Genomic DNA, 17,962 nt, shown 5'->3' with positions numbered 1-17,962 from the left:
TCTACCTTCGGGATTAGTTTTAGACCTGAATAATTATTATTTGGCGACAGCGTTGAGCAGGGACATTATATCAGGGTCTTATTTGATGCGAGACGGTTATTCATTTAAATCAGATAATAATGGTTGTCCTATTTATATGAGTAATATCTTTTATGGTCATGCACCCTTGTTAAGTGGTCTATTCTTGTTGAATCTCGATCGTGGTGATACACATATTCATAATATTGAAGCCAAAAGATGCAAAGTTAATAATGATAATGCAACTTATTCGTGGCACTGCCGTTTGGGTCATATTGGTGTAAATCGCATGAAGAAACTACATGCTGATGGGATTTTGGAATCACTTGATTATGAATCACTTTGTGCTTGCAAACCATGCCTCATGGGCAAGATGACTAAGACTCCGTTTTCCGGAACAATGGAGTGTCACATCCCTAGTTTGGTATGACCTAGACTAGCTAGTCATTTGTGCATCATATTTAAATTTCATTTAAATTTGAAATGAGGATTGGTGGAACCCTCAGAATCATTTTTTAAAATGACCCAAATAAAAAAATTCTCCAAAAGGGTCCAAGAAAATGCTCATGTTGCCCTCTGAAAATATTGGAAAGAGATAAAAATCAAAACAATATTTTTAGGAGCTCATGGACATTTATTTTGGCCATTTGGATTAATTCGATAAATATTTGCACTGGAAATATATTTCTATATATATGAAATATGGTCCGAAAATTATGCCATTTATAAAGGAGCTCTGGAATAATATCATTAGCCCCTACAAAAATTGGCATAATAAAATAAAATGGCTTAGTATTTTTATTAAACCAAACAAATGTCAGAAAATTAGAAAAGAAAACAGAAAAGGGGAGAGAGACTTACCTGGGCCACTTACCCGATCGGCCCAGTAGCTCGGCCCAGCTGACTGGCCGACGCCAGTCGTCCCCCTCCTCGCGCCAGAGGGACAGGGCGCGTGGTCGCCGCACACCGCGCGCATGCGCGCCACGGCAGCTGCCTGCGTGCCCTCCCCCTCGACGCCCTGGCCTCGCCAGAAGCGCCCAGCACCGCCCCGGATCTCTCCCTCGCTCTCTCGTTCCTCTCCCTCCCCTGCATCTCTCCCTCTCCCCGCGCCCGAAGCGCTGCCGTCGCCGCCGCACGCCGTGGCCATAGCCACCGCCGTCCCCTCGCCCCTCAGTGGAGTCCACGAGCTCCGCCACAACCCCCTCCACCTCCTCGTCGAGCCACGAACCCCCGGACGGCCTCCATCGTCACCACCGTCCTCGTCTTCAACCTCGGCCGTCCGAGATCGTCTTCGCCGCCCTGCTCTGCTCCGGCCTTCCCCGAGCAAGCCGACCAGCCCATCGACCTCCCCGTGAGCCTCTGCTTCGAACCCCTCTCCTCCTCCTCGCGATTACGCCGTCTAGGCCTCAATTCCGCCATGGCCGAAGCTCGCCTCCGCTCGAGCTTGTCGCCGGCGTTGCTCCGGCGACCCTTTGGCCACGCCAGTGCACCTAGCACTCTCGCCGCACCTCGTAGTGCCCCGCTAGCGCTTTAGTTCGCGCATTTGCACGCTGCAGCCGTGCCCCCGAACACAGCCGAACTCCGGCGGCTGCAAAACGTGGTCGCCGACGTCGTTCTCGGCCACCCCAGCTCTGGCCGAGGGCACTGCTCGACGCGCCGCATCGCCAGCTCTTCGGAGAGCCTAAACACGCCTCGAACGGAGCCCTGTGGGTGATTCCCGCGGCGTTCCGCCGTCTCGGGCCTCGCCGGCGGCTAAACGCCGGCGAGTTGACCGGGTTTGACCCCCCAGGGTCGCTGACTAGTGGGGCCAGGCCCTGCTAATTCTAGTTAAAAAAAATAAACTAAACCTAACTAGCCACTAACACTGACCAGTGGGCCCGACCCCCCCCCCTAATCTTTTAATTAAGTTAATTAACCCCTGTTTAAACCCCTGTCACTGACGTGTGGGCCCCACACGTCAGGTTTGACCCGGACCAACCCAGTTGACCGCTGACGTCGTGCTGACGTCATGCTGGCGCAATATATAATTTCTGGATTTAATTTAAATCAGGAAATTCCAGAAATTGTTTTAAACTTCAAAAATTCATAACAATTGAACCGTAGCTCAGATTAAAATAATTTATATATGAAAAATTATCAGAAAAATGCAACCTTTCCATCTGTACTAGTTTCATGCATGAAAAACCAACTTATACATGCTGAATATGGGAAAACACATTATGGCATATATAAGAGACTTAATTTAGTAATGCATTTGAACCTTTGGTTCAAATGGACTTCAAACCAAATGTTTACTAGTTGCATTAGCTCAAACAGCATCACATCTACATGCCATGTTCATGCATCATATTGTTGCATATGATTGTGTATTGATTGCCGGCACCGTTCCTTCTCGATAGGTCCTGCTCCGGAGACGTTCCAGAGTACTTGTCTGTGAAGCAGTGCCTCCCTTGTTGATTTACCAGGCAAGCAAACCTCCTTGTTCATTTCGATAAAACCCTACTCTCTCGCTCCTGCTCTCAGTTATTGCATTAGGACAACAACGATTCATCTGCTACTTTGTGCTGCGATAGTTGAACCCATTCCTCTGCATGACCTGTCATTGCCACAGTAAATAGTTGAAACCCACTAGCATGTGTAGGAGTTGATTGAAGCCATTGTTGTGTTCCTACCATGTTATGCCTGCTATTGCTTAGAGTTGTGTCAGGTCTGGTTCATTGGGAATGAATTGGAGTGTTACGATATGTTCTGATGCTGAGAGTGAAGTGTGTTAACACGATTTGGTAAAGGTAGCGGTGAGAGGCCATGTAGGAGTACATGGTGGGTTGTCTCACTGGAACCGTCCTTAAGCACTGAGTTCTATGTATGTTGTCCAATGACTCGATACTACCACACATTGGAATGCTTAAGTGCCCCTCTCGACTTATTAGCCAACTTGATCTCTGTCCAGGAGTCGCAACTAGTTTCTGGTATTTGTAGGTAGTGCTATTTTTCTACCAAGTGGCACCCGGCAGGGTGGGCTTGGGACAGACTAGGCACACGTGGCACGGTGTACCGAGTGGCACCCGGTTGGTGGGCTCGGGAACCCTGCTCACATCGTTTGGGGCCGTGAGCGACACCCCGGCCGGATCTCCTTGCGGATGGAACCCGAATAGGCGATAAACCTGGACTAGAGTCTTGTGTGGTTAGTCAGGTCGTGGCCGACACCCTCGCCAGGATTCCGCTTGAAGGTTGCCGAGATACATGACGTGTACATGGCGGTAAGTGGCGAGAGCGTGTGTGAAGAAGTACACCCCTGCAGGGTTAACATGATCTATTCGAATAGCCGGGTCCGCGGTTATGGACTTCTTGGATGCTTACATGGTACATAGAAAACTTGAAGTGGATACTCTAAAATGCTCAAGACAAGTGTGAGTGCTATGGATGGCCTTCTCGTAGGGAGACGGGGATGAATCCATAGTAGTGTATTGTATGGTGATTAGTGGACTTGTGTACGTTGTTTCACCTCAAGAGTTTCTGGTAGTCGTAGAACAGGATAGCCACAGAGTCAAAGCTGGCTTGCTGCAACTAAACCCCACATTACCCTCTTGATACAAATGCATGTACGATAGGATCTGATGTAAGTCTTGCTGAGTACCTTTGTACTCATGTTGCTTTATTTATGTTTTTGCAGCTGAGACTTCGGTCTTACTAGTGTTCTCGTGGACTTCGACTAGTAGCTAGTTCCTCAGCTACGATCTTGATCGGATGTTGTAGATAGTCAGGCTCTTCAGCCTTTTTCATTTGTAGATGTCTGTACCCAGACATGTAATGCTTCCGCTTGTTGCTTGTATGCTCTGTATGATGGGTCTTGTGACCCCTGTTTGCAATAATTGCTATGATGGCTCTTCTGAGCCTTTATCTATATGAGTTGTTGAGTTATGCTGTGATGCCATGTTGTACAGCACATACTTGCATGTTATGCGTACGTGTAATGTGTATTGCTATGTGTGGGATCTGACTATCTAGTTGTTTATTCTTAGTAGCCTCTCTTGCCGGGAAATGTCTCCTAGTGCTTCCACTGAGCCCTGGTAGCTTGCTACTGCTCCGGAACACTTAGGCAGGCCGGCATGTGTCCTTCTTCGATCCTGTGTCTGTCCCTTCGGGGAAATGTCACGCGATGAATACCGGAGACCTGCTAGCCCGCTACAGCCCGGTTCACCGGAGTCCTGTTAGCCCAGTGCTACAGCCTGGATTCACTCACTGATGACCGACACGTTCGATGCTGGGTCATGAATGCCTGTCCCTGTAAGTTAGTGCCACTTTGGGTTTACGACTAGCCATGTCAGCCCGGGCTCTTTATCATATGGATGCTAGCGACACCATCATATACGTGTGCCAAAATGCGCAAACGGTCCCGGGCAAAGGTAAGGCGACACCCGTGGGGATACCGTGCGTGAGGCCGCAAAGCGATATGAGGTGTTACATGCTAGATCGATGTGGCATCGAGTCGGGGTCCTGACAGCTTTGGTATCAGAGCCAGGCTGCCTGTAGGTTTACCAAGCCATACTGGTCGAAGTTGAGTCTAGAAATTCTTTAGTTATGTAAGGGAATTGATTGTGGGAAGGAACGTAAGGCTCTTTTTACTCCTTTACCTCATGACCTTCTGATCTGAGTCGTCCTATCTTTCCGACGGGGTTAAGGAACTAGGCTTCTCTTCCGTCTATCAGGGTCACGTGTTACTACTCCGTAGTTCCATAGGATTGGTTGATCAGAGTCATATCCCAGCTTTGAGTATTTCCGGTGTAGTCTGCTTAGTATGATCTCAGAACCTTGAGTAATACTGATGAGTATGTTACCACCCCATTTTTAGTAGGATGTCTCATTCTGAGCATTTTACTGCCGTTATGCTGCCGGAATTTTCCTAGGAGTTCGAGAGATACTAATTCCTTGTCCTACATTCTACATTCTATAGTTAATGTTATTTCGTCCTTGGTTTCGTTCTCAGGATGTCATCAGCTAAGCGAAGTTCTGTTGCTCGTAGCCAGAACCATGGAGATGGTAGGGATGAGGATCCTCCTGACCAGCCTTCGTTGACAGAGTTCATGTTAGAGATGGAGAGGAACAAGCATGAGTCTAATCGTTTGTTGGCACGTATCGAGGAGAACACCGCACATCAGTTCAAAGGGTCTGCTACCATTCATGATTTCATTCGCTTGCACCCACCTACTTTTCATCATTCCATCGAGCCACTCGATGCAGATGATTGGCTCCGTAGCATCACTCATAAGCTGCGTTCTGCGAACGTACCTGAAGATGACAAGGTCACTTATGCCACATACCACCTGGAAGGTCCTGCTAGTCTTTGGTGGCAGAACTATGAGACTTTGCTTCCAGCCGGTCAGATTCCTACCTGGAAGGATTTCACTAAGGCTTTTCGCGAGCGTCACATTCCCCAGGCCCTCCTTGATCGTAAGAGAGAAGAGTTCTGCAGTTTCACCCAGAGTAAGATGGCTGTTGATGCTTATAGCAGAGAGTTCGAGAACCTCGCCCGTTATGCCACAGAAGAAGTGTCCACGGACGCCAAGAAGCAGGCTAGGTTCCGAAAGGGTCTCAACCCCAAGTTGCCTCGTGATCTCCACCTGCATCATTGTGATACATTCCAAGCCCTTGTGAACAAGGCCATTAATGCAGAGACAGCTCAGCTCACTTACGAGGAGTCTCGTAAGCACACCCGTGATTTGGGATCTCCCTCTGGCTCTAGTTCCCAGAAGCGCCGGGTTTGGGTTCCAAACTCCGCTCTTCCTTCCGGATATGCACCGAGGCCATCCTATGTGGTGCCTTCCCCAGCTCAGTCGTATGTTCCACCCAGGCCTACTGGTAGACCGTTTGTCAGTGCGGGTCCCCATCCAACCTCAGGGACTTGCTTCACATGCGGGAAGCCAGGACACTATGCACGTGACTGCTCTCAAACTAGTTATGCTCCACTCCAGCCCGAGAAGACTGTTGGCTGTGTTAAGCGATCACGCAAGATGATCAGTGTCAAGTCAGCCCCCACTGAACGTGGACGTGTGCATCACGTCTCAGCTAAAGACGCTCATGATGATCCAGATGTCGTTCTTGGTACACTCCTTGTCAATTGTCACCCAGCATCAGTTCTATTCGATACTGGAGCATCTCACTCCTTCATTTCTAAAAGCTATGCTAACCTGCACAATCTGTCATTTTGTGATATGCCAACTCCGCTAGTCATCCAAACTCCTGGATCCAAATGGCAAACCTCTAGTGTAAGCCATGGTAACGAAATCCTTGTTGACAGACTTGTATTCCTTGCATCACTTGTAGCCCTCAAGTCCTCAGATATTAACATCATCTTGGGTATGGACTGGATGACAGCTCATCATGCCAAGATTGATTGTTACACCAGATCTGTTCAGCTTACACACCCATCTGGCAAGATAGTCACTGTCTCCACTAGAGTTGCAAAGCGTCAGCTCTATTCTCTTAATGCCAGCCCTCTTCCAGACCTTGAAGATATTCCGGTAGTCCGTGACTTTCCGGATGTCTTTCCAGAGGAACTGCCAGGTGTTCCACCTGACAGAGATGTAGAGTTCGTCATAGATCTTATCCCAGGAACAGCTCCAATCTCCCGGAGACCTTACAAGATGGCACCCCTAGAATTAGCCGAGCTTAAGAAACAACTCGATGAGTCCTTGCAAAAGGGTTTCATCCGTCCCAGCTCTTCTCCTTGGGCTTGCCCCGTCCTCTTCGTCAAGAAGAAGGATGGTACGGACCGGATGGTTGTAGATTATCGTCCCGTTAATTTGGTCACGATAAAGAACAAGTATCCGCTTCCCAGGATCGACGACCTGTATGATCAGCTCGCCGGATCCTCAGTCTTCTCCAAGATGGATTTAAGGTTAGGCTACCACCAAATTAAAATCAGAAATGGGGACATTCCCAAGACAGCTTTTGTCACTCGTTATGGTCAGTACGAGTACACCGTCATGTCCTTTGGCCTAACCAACGCCCCAGCCACATTCTCCCGCTTGATGAACTCGATCTTCATGGAGTACTTAGATAAGTTCGTCGTGGTTTACCTCGATGATATTCTTATTTACTCGAAGAACGAGGAAGAGCATGCCGAACATCTTAGACTTGTGTTAGAAAAACTCAGAGAGCACCACCTTTATGCCAAGTTCTCCAAGTGTGAATTTTGGTTGTCAGAAGTGACCTACCTAGGCCACGTAATCTCTGGTAAGGGCATTGCTGTCAATCCCGAGAGAGTTCAAGCCGTTCTCGATTGGACTCCACTTGAGACTGTTAAACAAGTTAGGAGTTTCCTTGGTCTAGCCAGTTACTGTCGCCGCTTTGTTGAAAACTTCTCCAAAGTAGCCAAACCCCTCACGGAACTTCTCAAGAAAGATAAAAAGTTCGAGTGGTCCCCACAGTGTGAGTACAGTTTTCAGGAACTGAAAAGACGCCTGACTTCTGCTCCCATACTTGTGCCACCGGATTTCACAAAAGACTTTATTATCTACTGCGACGCCTCACGACAGGGACTAGGTTGCATCCTTATGCAGGATCGTCATGTGATTGCCTATGCATCCCGACAGTTGCATCCACATGAGGAGAATTATCCTACACATGATCTAGAGCTTGCAGCCGTAGTCTATGCACTCAAGACCTAGCGACATTATCTCCTTGGTAAACGTTGCGAGATCTACACCGATCACCAGAGTCTCAAGTATATCTTCACCCAACCAGATTTGAACCTTAGGCAAAGACGTTGGCTGGAGTTAATCACAGATTATGATCTAGGGATTACCTACACCCCAGGCAAAGCCAATGTCATGGCTGATGCTCTAAGCCGTAAATCCTATTGCAACAATCTCATGTTGCAGCAAGGCCAACCACTTCTCCATGAGGAATTCTGTAAGCTTAACCTTCACATTGCTCCTCACGGATTCCTTTCTACCTTGGTGGCGAAACCTACCCTTGAGGATCAGATCATCTCTGACCAGAAGTTTGATAGGGGGGTTATCCGCATTAAGAGAAACATTAAGAAGGGAGTTGGTGGGTGTTTCTCTATGGATGATCGTGGTGTTGTTTTCTTTGAGAATCGCTTGGTGGTTCCCAAGAATCAACATCTGCGACAATTGATTCTTAAGGAGGCGCATGAATCCCCTCTCACGATTCATCCCGGTAGTACTAAGATGTATCAGGACCTACGCCAGAGGTTCTGGTGGACTAGGATGAAGAGAGAAATCGCTGAGTTCATTGCTAAATGTGACATTTGTCGTCGCGTTAAGGCAGAGCATCAAAGACCTGCTGGCACCCTTCAGCCTTTAGCTATTCCTGAATGGAAATGGGATAAAGTTGGTATGGACTTCATCACCGGCTTTCCCAGGACCAAGAGAGGGAATAATGCTATCTTCGTAGTCATTGATCGTCTCTCCAAAGTGGCTCACTTCCTTCCTGTTCGAGAGAGTATCACTGCTAGTCAGCTTGCTGACTTATATATTTCTCGAATAGTGTCACTTCATGGTGTTCCACTAGAGATCAATTCAGACCGTGGCAGTCTTTTCACTTCTCATTTCTGGGAGAGTTTCCAAACTGCCATGGGAACCCATCTTTCCTTCAGTACCGCTTTCCACCCTCAGTCGAGTGGTCAGGTGGAACGGGTCAATCAAATTCTCGAAGACATGCTCAGAGCTTGCGTTATCTCATTCGGTATGGATTGGGAAAAATGTCTTCCTTTCGCCGAGTTTGCTTATAACAATAGCTACCAATCCAGCCTCAAGCAAGCTCCTTTTGAGGTTCTCTATGGACGAAGATGTCGAACACCTTTGAACTGGTCAGAAACCGGTGAAAGACAATTCTTTGGACCGGATATGATCCAGGAGGCAGAAGAGCAAGTTCGCATCATTCGTGAGAATTTGAAAACAGCCCAGTCTCGTCAGAAGAGCCAGTACGATCGTCATCATAAGGATATGACTTATGAAATTGGCGACCAAGCTTACCTTCGGGTTACTCCTTTGAAGGGTACCCATCGTTTCGGTATCAAGGGCAAGTTGGCTCCTCGTTACATTGGTCCTTTTCGTATTCTCGCTAAACGAGGAGAGGTTGCCTACCAGTTGGAACTACCCCCACATCTTTCTCGAGTTCATGATGTCTTCCACGTCTCTCAACTCAGGCGTTGCTTCTCGGATCCCATCCGCGGAGTGGACCACGAAACGCTTGATCTCCAAGATAACCTCACATACCGAGAGTACCCGGTTTGCATTCTTGATCAAGCAGAGCGTGTTACCGACGTCAGAACGTCAAGTTTCTCAAAGTTCAGTGGTCTCATCATTCCGAGAGAGAAGCTACTTGGGAGCGCGAAGATCGTCTTCGACTGGAGTACCCCACTTTCTTTCCGTCGACCCCTGAATCTCGGGACGAGATTTTTTCAAGTGGGGGCGAGTTGTCACATCCCTAGTTTGGTATGACCTAGACTAGCTAGTCATTTGTGCATCATATTTAAATTTCATTTAAATTTGAAATGAGGATTGGTGGAACCCTCAGAATCATTTTTTAAAATGACCCAAATAAAAAAATTCTCCAAAAGGGTCCAAGAAAATGCTCATGTTGCCCTCTGAAAATATTGGACAGAGATAAAAATCAAAACTATATTTTTAGGAGCTCATGGACATTTATTTTGGCCATTTGGATTAACTCGATAAATATTTGCACTGGAAATATATTTCTATATATATGAAATATGGTCCAAAAATTATGCCATTTATAAAGGAGCTCTGGAATAATATCATTAGCCCCTACAAAAATTGGCATAATAAAATAAAATGGTTTAGTATTTTTATTAAACCAAACAAATGTCAGAAAATTAGAAAAGAAAACAGAAAAGGGGAGAGAGACTTACCTGGGCCACTTACCCGATCGGCCCAGTAGCTCGGCCCAGCTGACTGGCCGACGCCAGTCGTCCCCCTCCTCGCGCCAGAGGGACAGGGCGCGTGGTCGCCGCACACCGCGCGCATGCGCTCCACGGCAGCTGCCTGCGTGCCCTCCCCCTCGACGCCCTGGCCTCGCCAGAAGCGCCCAGCACCGCCCCGGATCTCTCCCTCGCTCTCTCGTTCCTCTCCCTCCCCTGCATCTCTCCCTCTCCCCGCGCCCGAAGCGCTGCCGTCGCCGCCGCACGCCGTGGCCATAGCCACCGCCGTCCCCTCGCCCCTCAGTGGAGTCCACGAGCTCCGCCACAACCCCCTCCACCTCCTCGTTGAGCCACGAACCCCCGGACGGCCTCCATCGTCGCCACCGTCCTCGTCTTCAACCTCGGCCGTCCGAGATCGTCTTCGCCGCCCTGCTCTGCTCCGGCCTTCCCCGAGCAAGCCGACCAGCCCATCGACCTCCCCGTGAGCCTCTGCTTCGAACCCCTCTCCTCCTCCTCGCGATTACGCCGTCTAGGCCTCAATTCCGCCATGGCCGAAGCTCGCCTCCGCTCGAGCTTGTCGCCGGCGTTGCTCCGGCGACCCTTTGCCCACGCCAGTGCACCTAGCACTCTCGCCGCACCTCGTAGTGCCCCGCTAGCGCTTTAGTTCGCGCATTTGCACGCTGCAGCCGCGCCCCCGAACACAGCCGAACTCCAGCGGCCGCAAAACATGGTCGCCGACGTCGTTCTCGGCCACCCCAGCTCTGGCCGAGGGCACTGCTCGACGCGCCGCATCGCCAGCTCTTCGGAGAGCCTAAACACGCCTCGAACGGAGCCCTGTGGGTGATTCCCGCGGCGTTCCGCCGTCTCGGGCCTCGCCGGCGGCTAAACGCCGGCGAGTTGACCGGGTTTGACCCCCCAGGGTCGCTGACTAGTGGGGCCAGGCCCTACTAATTCTAGTTAAAAAAAATAAACTAAACCTAACTAGCCACTAACACTGACCAGTGGGCCCGACCCCCCCTAATCTTTTAATTAAGTTAATTAACCCCTGTTTAAACCCCTGTCACTGACGTGTGGGCCCCACACGTCAGGTTTGACCCGGACCAACCCAGTTGACCGCTGACGTCGTGCTGACGTCATGCTGGCACAATATATAATTTCTGGATTTAATTTAAATCAGGAAATTCCAGAAATTGTTTTAAACTTCAAAAATTCATAACAATTCAACCGTAGCTCAGATTAAAATAATTTATATATGAAAAATTATCAAAAAAATGCAACCTTTCCATCTGTACTAGTTTCATGCATGAAAAACCAACTTATACATGCTGAATATGGGAAAACACATTATGGCATCTATAAGAGACTTAATTTAGTAATGCATTTGAACCTTTGGTTCAAATGGACTTCAAACCAAATGTTTACTAGTTGCATTAGCTCAAATAGCATCACATCTACATGCCATGTTCATGCATCATATTGTTGCATATGATTGTGTATTGATTGCCGGCACCGTTCCTTCTCGATAGGTCCTGCTCCGGAGACGTTCCAGAGTACCTGTCTGTGAAGCAGTGCCTCCCTTGTTGATTTACCAGGCAAGCAAACCTCCTTGTTCATTTCGATAAAACCCTACTCTCTCGCTCCTGCTCTCAGTTATTGCATTAGGACAACAACGATTCATCTGCTACTTTGTGCTGCGGTAGTTGAACCCATTCCTCTGCATGACCTGTCATTGCCACAGTAAATAGTTGAAACCCACTAGCATGTGTAGGAGTTGATTGAAGCCATTGTTGTGTTCCTACCATGCTATGCCTGCTATTGCTTAGAGTTGTGTCAGGTCTGGTTCATTGGGAATGAATTGGAGTGTTACGATATGTTCTGATGCTGAGAGTGAAGTGTGTTAACACGATTTGGTAAAGGTAGCGGTGAGAGGCCATGTAGGAGTACATGGTGGGTTGTCTCACTGGAACCGTCCTTAAGCACTGAGTTCTATGTATGTTGTCCAATGACTCGATACTACCACACATTGGAATGCTTAAGTGCCCCTCTCGACTTATTAGCCAACTTGATCTCTGTCCAGGAGTCACAACTAGTTTCTGGTATTTGTAGGTAGTGCTATTTTTCTACCATGTGGCACCCGGCTGGGTGGGCTTGGGACAGACTAGGCACACGTGGCACGGTGTACCGAGTGGCACCCGGTTGGTGGGCTCGAGAACCCTGCTCACATCGTTTGGGGCCGTGAGCGACACCCCGGCCGGATCTCCTTGCGGATGGAACCCGAATAGGCGATAAACCTGGACTAGAGTCTTGTGTGGTTAGTTAGGTCGTGGCCGACACCCTCGCCAGGCTTCCGTTTGAAGGTTGCCGAGATACATGACGTGTACATGGCGGTAAGTGGCGAGAGCGTGTGTGAAGAAGTACACCCCTGCAGGGTTAACATGATCTATTCGAATAGACGGGTCCGCGGTTATGGACTTCTTGGATGCTTACATGGTACATAGAAAACTTGAAGTGGATACTCTAAAATGCTCAAGACAAGTGTGAGTGCTATGGATGGCCTTCTCGTAGGGAGACGGGGACGAATCCATAGTAGTGTATTGTATGGTGATTAGTGGACTCGTGTACGTTGTTTCACCTCAAGAGTTTCTGGTAGTCGTAGAACAGGATAGCCACAGAGTCAAAGCTGGCTTGCTGCAACTAAACCCCACATTACCCTCTTGATACAAATGCATGTACGATAGGATCTGATGTAAGTCTTGCTGAGTACCTTTGTACTCATGTTCCTTTATTTATGTTTTTGCAGCTGAGACTTCGGTCTTACTAGTGTTCTCGTGGACTTCGACTAGTAGCTAGTTCCTCAGCTACGATCTTGATTGGATGTTGTAGATAGTCAGGCTCTTCAGCCTTTTTCATTTGTAGATGTCTGTACCCAGACATGTAATGCTTCCGCTTGTTGCTTGTATGCTCTGTATGATGGGTCTTGTGACCCCTGTTTGCAATAATTGCTATGACGGCTCTTCTGAGCCTTTATCTATATGAGTTGTTGAGTTATGCTGTGATGCCATGTTGTACAGCACATACTTGCATGTTATGCGTAGGTGTAATGTGTATTGCTATGTGTGGGATCTGACTATCTAGTTGTTTATTCTTAGTAGCCTCTCTTACCGGGAAATGTCTCCTAGTGCTTCCACTGAGCCCTGGTAGCTTGCTACTGCTCCGGAACACTTAGGCAGGCCGGCATGTGTCCTTCTTCGATCCTGTGTCTGTCCCTTCGGGGAAATGTCACGCGATGAATACCGGAGACCTGCTAGCCCGCTACAGCCCGGTTCACCGGAGTCCTGTTAGCCCAGTGCTACAGCCTGGATTCACTCGCTGATGACCGACACGTTCGATGCTGGGTCATGAATGCCTGTCCCTGTAAGTTAGTGCCACTTTGGGTTTACGACTAGCCATGTCAGCCCGGGCTCTTTATCATATGGATGCTAGCGACACCATCATATACGTGTGCCAAAATGCGCAAACGGTCCCGGGAAAAGGTAAGGCGACACCCGTGGGGATACCGTGCGTGAGGCCGCAAAGCGATATGAGGTGTTACATGCTAGATCGATGTGGCATCGAGTCGGGGTCCTGACATGGAGCGAGCCATTGACTTATTGGAAATAATACATACCGATGTATGTGGTCCAATGAGTGTTGAGGCTCACGGAGGGTATCGTTATTTTCTAACCTTCACAGATGATTTGAGCAGATATGGGTATATCTACTTAATGAAACATAAGTCTGAAACATTTGAAAAGTTCAAAGAATTTCATAGTGAAGTGGAAAATCATCATAACAAGAAAATAAAGTTTCTATGATCTGATCACAGAGGCGAATATTTGAGTTACGAGTTTGGTCTTCATTTGAAACAATGTGGAAGAGTTTTGCAACTCACACCATGTGGAACACCACAGCGTAATGGTGTGTCCGAATGTAACCGTACTTTATTAGATATGGTGCGATCTATGATGTCTCTTACTGATTACCGCTGTCGTTTTGGGGTAATGATTTAGAGACGGCTGCATTCACGTTAAATAGGGCACCATCTAAATCTGTTGAGACGACACCATATGAACTGTGGTTTGGCAAGAAACCCAAGCTGTTGTTTCTTAAAGTTTGGGGCTACGATGCTTATGTGAAAAAGCTTCAACCTGATAAGCTCGAACCCAAATTGAATAAATGCATCTTCATAGGATACCCAAAGGAAACTATTGGGTACACCTTCTATCACTGATCCGAGGGCAAGATATTCGTTGCTAAGAATGGATCCTTTCTAGAGAAGGAGTTTCTCTTGAAAGAAGTGAGTGGTAGGAAAGTAGAACTTGATGAGGTAATTGTACCTTCTCCCAAATTGGAAAGTAGTTTATCACAGAAATCAGTTCCAGTGATTCCTACACCAATTAGTGAGGAAGCTAATGATGATGATCATGAAACTTCAGATCAAGTTACGACCGAACCTTGTAGGTAAACCAGAGTACGGTCCGCACCAGAGTGGTACAATAATCCTATTCTGGAAGCCATGTTACTAGACCATGATGAACCAACAAACTATGAGGAAGGGATGATGAGCCCAGATTCTGCAAAATGGCTTGAGGCCATGAAATCTGAGATAGGATCCATGTATGAGAACAAAGTGTGGACTTTGGTGGACTTGCCCGATGATCGGCAAGCCATAGAAAATAAATGGATATTTAAAAGAAGACTGACGCTGACAGTAATGTTACTGTCTACAAAGGCCGACTTGTTGCAAAAGGTTTTTGACAAGTTCATGGAGTTGACTATGATGAGACCTTCTGACCCCTAGCAATGCTTAAGTCTGCCCGAATCATGTTAGCAATTGACGCATTTTATTATTATGAAATTTGGCAAATGGATGTCAAAACTACATTCCTTAATGGATTTCTGAAAGAAGAGTTGTATATGATGCAACCAGAAGGTTTTGTCGATCCAAAAGGTGCTAACAAAGTGTGCAAGCTCCAACAATCACTACTAGGAAGGTGCACCAGTGGTGTGGCGTGATAGTAATGGCGCACCGGTAGTGCGCCATTAGTAGGCAAAACCGGTGCACCATTAGTATCTGGTATACTAATGGTGCACCATGCAGTGCGCCATTAGTATAGCCCACGGTGCGCCATTAGTATCTGGTATACTAATGGCGCACCACATAGAAGTGCGCCATTAGTAACATTTTTTTCAACTTTTTTTTCAATTTTTTTTTTCAGAATTTTTTTTATTTTTTTTCTTAATCTCAGGTCACTATGGCTTAATCTCGGGTCAATATGCTTAAACTCAGGTCAAATCGCACTCCGTGGTCAAACTTCCCGAAAGGTCACCCATCCTCACACTACTCCAGCCCAAGCACTCTTAACTTCAGAGTTCTATCCAACCCCAGCAACAGCTCACTTCATAGGCACTTGTTGATATATCTAGCATATCAATCCTATTATACCTTGTTGATGTCTAGGACTTTGTTCATGTTCATGACTATGATGAAATTTTGAAAAATATTTCAAACTTCCCGGTCATATTACGTATCATTTTTTGAAAAACAATTAAAAAAACTTCAAAATCAATTTTTTTTGAATTTTTTTGCCACTAGATCTTGAAAGCCCCGTAACTTTTTTTGTGAGGTTTTTGGGGATTTTGAAAATGTTTAACGGGATTCCCCCAGTTAAATTTGGATGTAACTTTTTGAGTAGATGATTTTTCATATATAAAACTTTTAAATCCGAGTTCGTATGCAAAAGTTATGCCCATTTTACAAATTTCCAGAGAGATTTTGCAAATAAAGTCGAAATTTATATTTGTAAATTTTCCCAACAACTAGACCACATATTACATGGGAAACTTATTTTCTTTTATTTTTTTGACATTTTTATCATTTTTTTATTTTATTTTTAAAACTGAAAAGGCGGTCCATAGGGGGGGTGCATTCGGTGGAAGCTGGGCAAACTAGTAATGGCGCACCGTGGGGTGGTGCGCCATTAGTAGTTAAACTAGTAATTGCGCACCACACCCACGGTGCGCCATTACTAGTTTTGAAAAAAAATTATGAAAAAATTTGAATTTTTTTATTTTTTTTGAAAAAAACTTAGTAATGGCGCACCAGTGGACAGTGCGCCATTACTAGTTAAAACTAGTAATGGCGCACTGTCCACTGGTGCGCCATTACTAACATTTTTTTTATTTTTTTTTTCTTTCAAAACTACTAATGGTGCACGGTGGGTGTGGTGCGCCATTACTATGTCAACTAGTAATGGCGCACCACTCCCATGGTGCGCCATTAGTAGTTTTGTAAAAATTAAAAAAAATTACTAATGGCGCACCGTGGGATGTGGTGCGCCATTAGTATTTGCACACTAATGGAGCACCAACACATGGTGCGCCGTTAGTATTTAGTAATGGCGCACCACACGTACAGTGCGCCATTAGTGTCCATCCCATCTATAGCCCTTTTCCTAGTAGTGAATCCTTTTATGGACTGCTGCAAGCCTCTTGAAGTTGGAATATACGCTTTGATAATGTGATCAAAGCATATGGTTTTATATAGACTTTTGGAGAAGCCTGTATTTACAAGAAAGTGAGTGGGAGCTCTGTAGCCTTTCTAATATTATATGTGGATGACATTTGTTGATTGGAAATAATATAGAATTTTTGGATAGCATAAAAGGATACTTGAATAAGAATTTTTCACTGAAAGACCTCAATGAAGCTGCAGACATATTAGGCATAAAGATCTATAGAGATAGACCAAGACGCTTAATTGGACTTTCACAAAGCACATACCTTGGTAAAGTTTTGAAGAAGTTCAAAATGGATCAGTCAAAGAAACGGTTCTTGCCTGTGTTACAAGGGGTGAAGTTGAGTCAGACTCAATGCCCGACCACTAGAGAAGATAGAGACAAAATGAAAGTCATTCCCTATGCCTCAACCATAGGTTCTATCATGTATGGAATGTTGTGTACCATACCTGATGTGTGCCTTGCTATAAGTTTAGTAGGGAGGTACCAAAGTAATCCAGGAGTGGATCACCAGATACCGGTCAAGAACTCCTGAAATACCTGAAAAGGACTAAGGATATGTTTCTCGTAAATGGAGGTGAAAAAGAGCTTGTCATAAATGGTTACATCGATGCAACCTTTGACACTGATCTGGATGACTCTAAGTCGCAAACCGGATATGTATTTATATTGAATGGTGGAACTGTCAGTTGGTGCAGTTCCAAGAAGTGTATCATGGCGGGATCTATGTGTGAAGCGGACTACATTGCTGCTTTAGAAGTAGCAAATGAAGGAGTCTGGATGAAGGAGTTCATGTCCAATCTAGGTGTAATACCTAGTGCATCGGGTCCACTGAAAATCTTTTGTGACAATACTGGAGCAATTGCTTTGGCAAAAGAATCCAGATTTTACAAGAGAACCAAACACCTCAAAAGACGCTTAAATTCCATCCGCGATCAAGTCAAGGAGGGAGACATAGAGATTTGCAAGATACATATAGATCTGAATGTTGCAGACCCGTTGACTAAGCCTCTTCCACGAGCAAAACATGATCAGCACCAAGACTCCATGGGTGTTAGAATCATTACTATGTAATCTAGATTATTGACTCTAGTGCCAGCGGGAGACAGAAGGAAATGTGCCCTAGAGGCAATAATAAAGTTGTTATTTATATTTTCTTATATCATGATAAATGTTTATTATTCATGCTAAAATTGCATTAACCAGAAACTTAGTACATGTGTGAATACATAGACAAAACAAAGTGTCCCTAGTATGCCTCTATTTGACTAGCTCGTTAATCAAAGATGGTCATGTTTCCTGACCATAGACATGTGTTGTCATTTGATGCACGAGATCATATCATTAGAGAATGATCTGATGGACAAGACCCATTCGTTAGCTTAGCATAATGATCGCTAGGTTTTATTGCTACTGCTTTGTTCATGACTTATACATGTTCATCTGGCTACAAGATTATGCAACTCCCGAATACCAG

This window comes from Triticum dicoccoides, chromosome 3B (genome assembly GCF_002162155.2).
Source record: "Triticum dicoccoides isolate Atlit2015 ecotype Zavitan chromosome 3B, WEW_v2.0, whole genome shotgun sequence".
NCBI lineage: Eukaryota > Viridiplantae > Streptophyta > Magnoliopsida > Poales > Poaceae > Triticum > Triticum dicoccoides.
The sequence above is the reverse complement of the archived record's forward strand: the minus strand, read 5'-3'. Positions refer to the sequence as shown.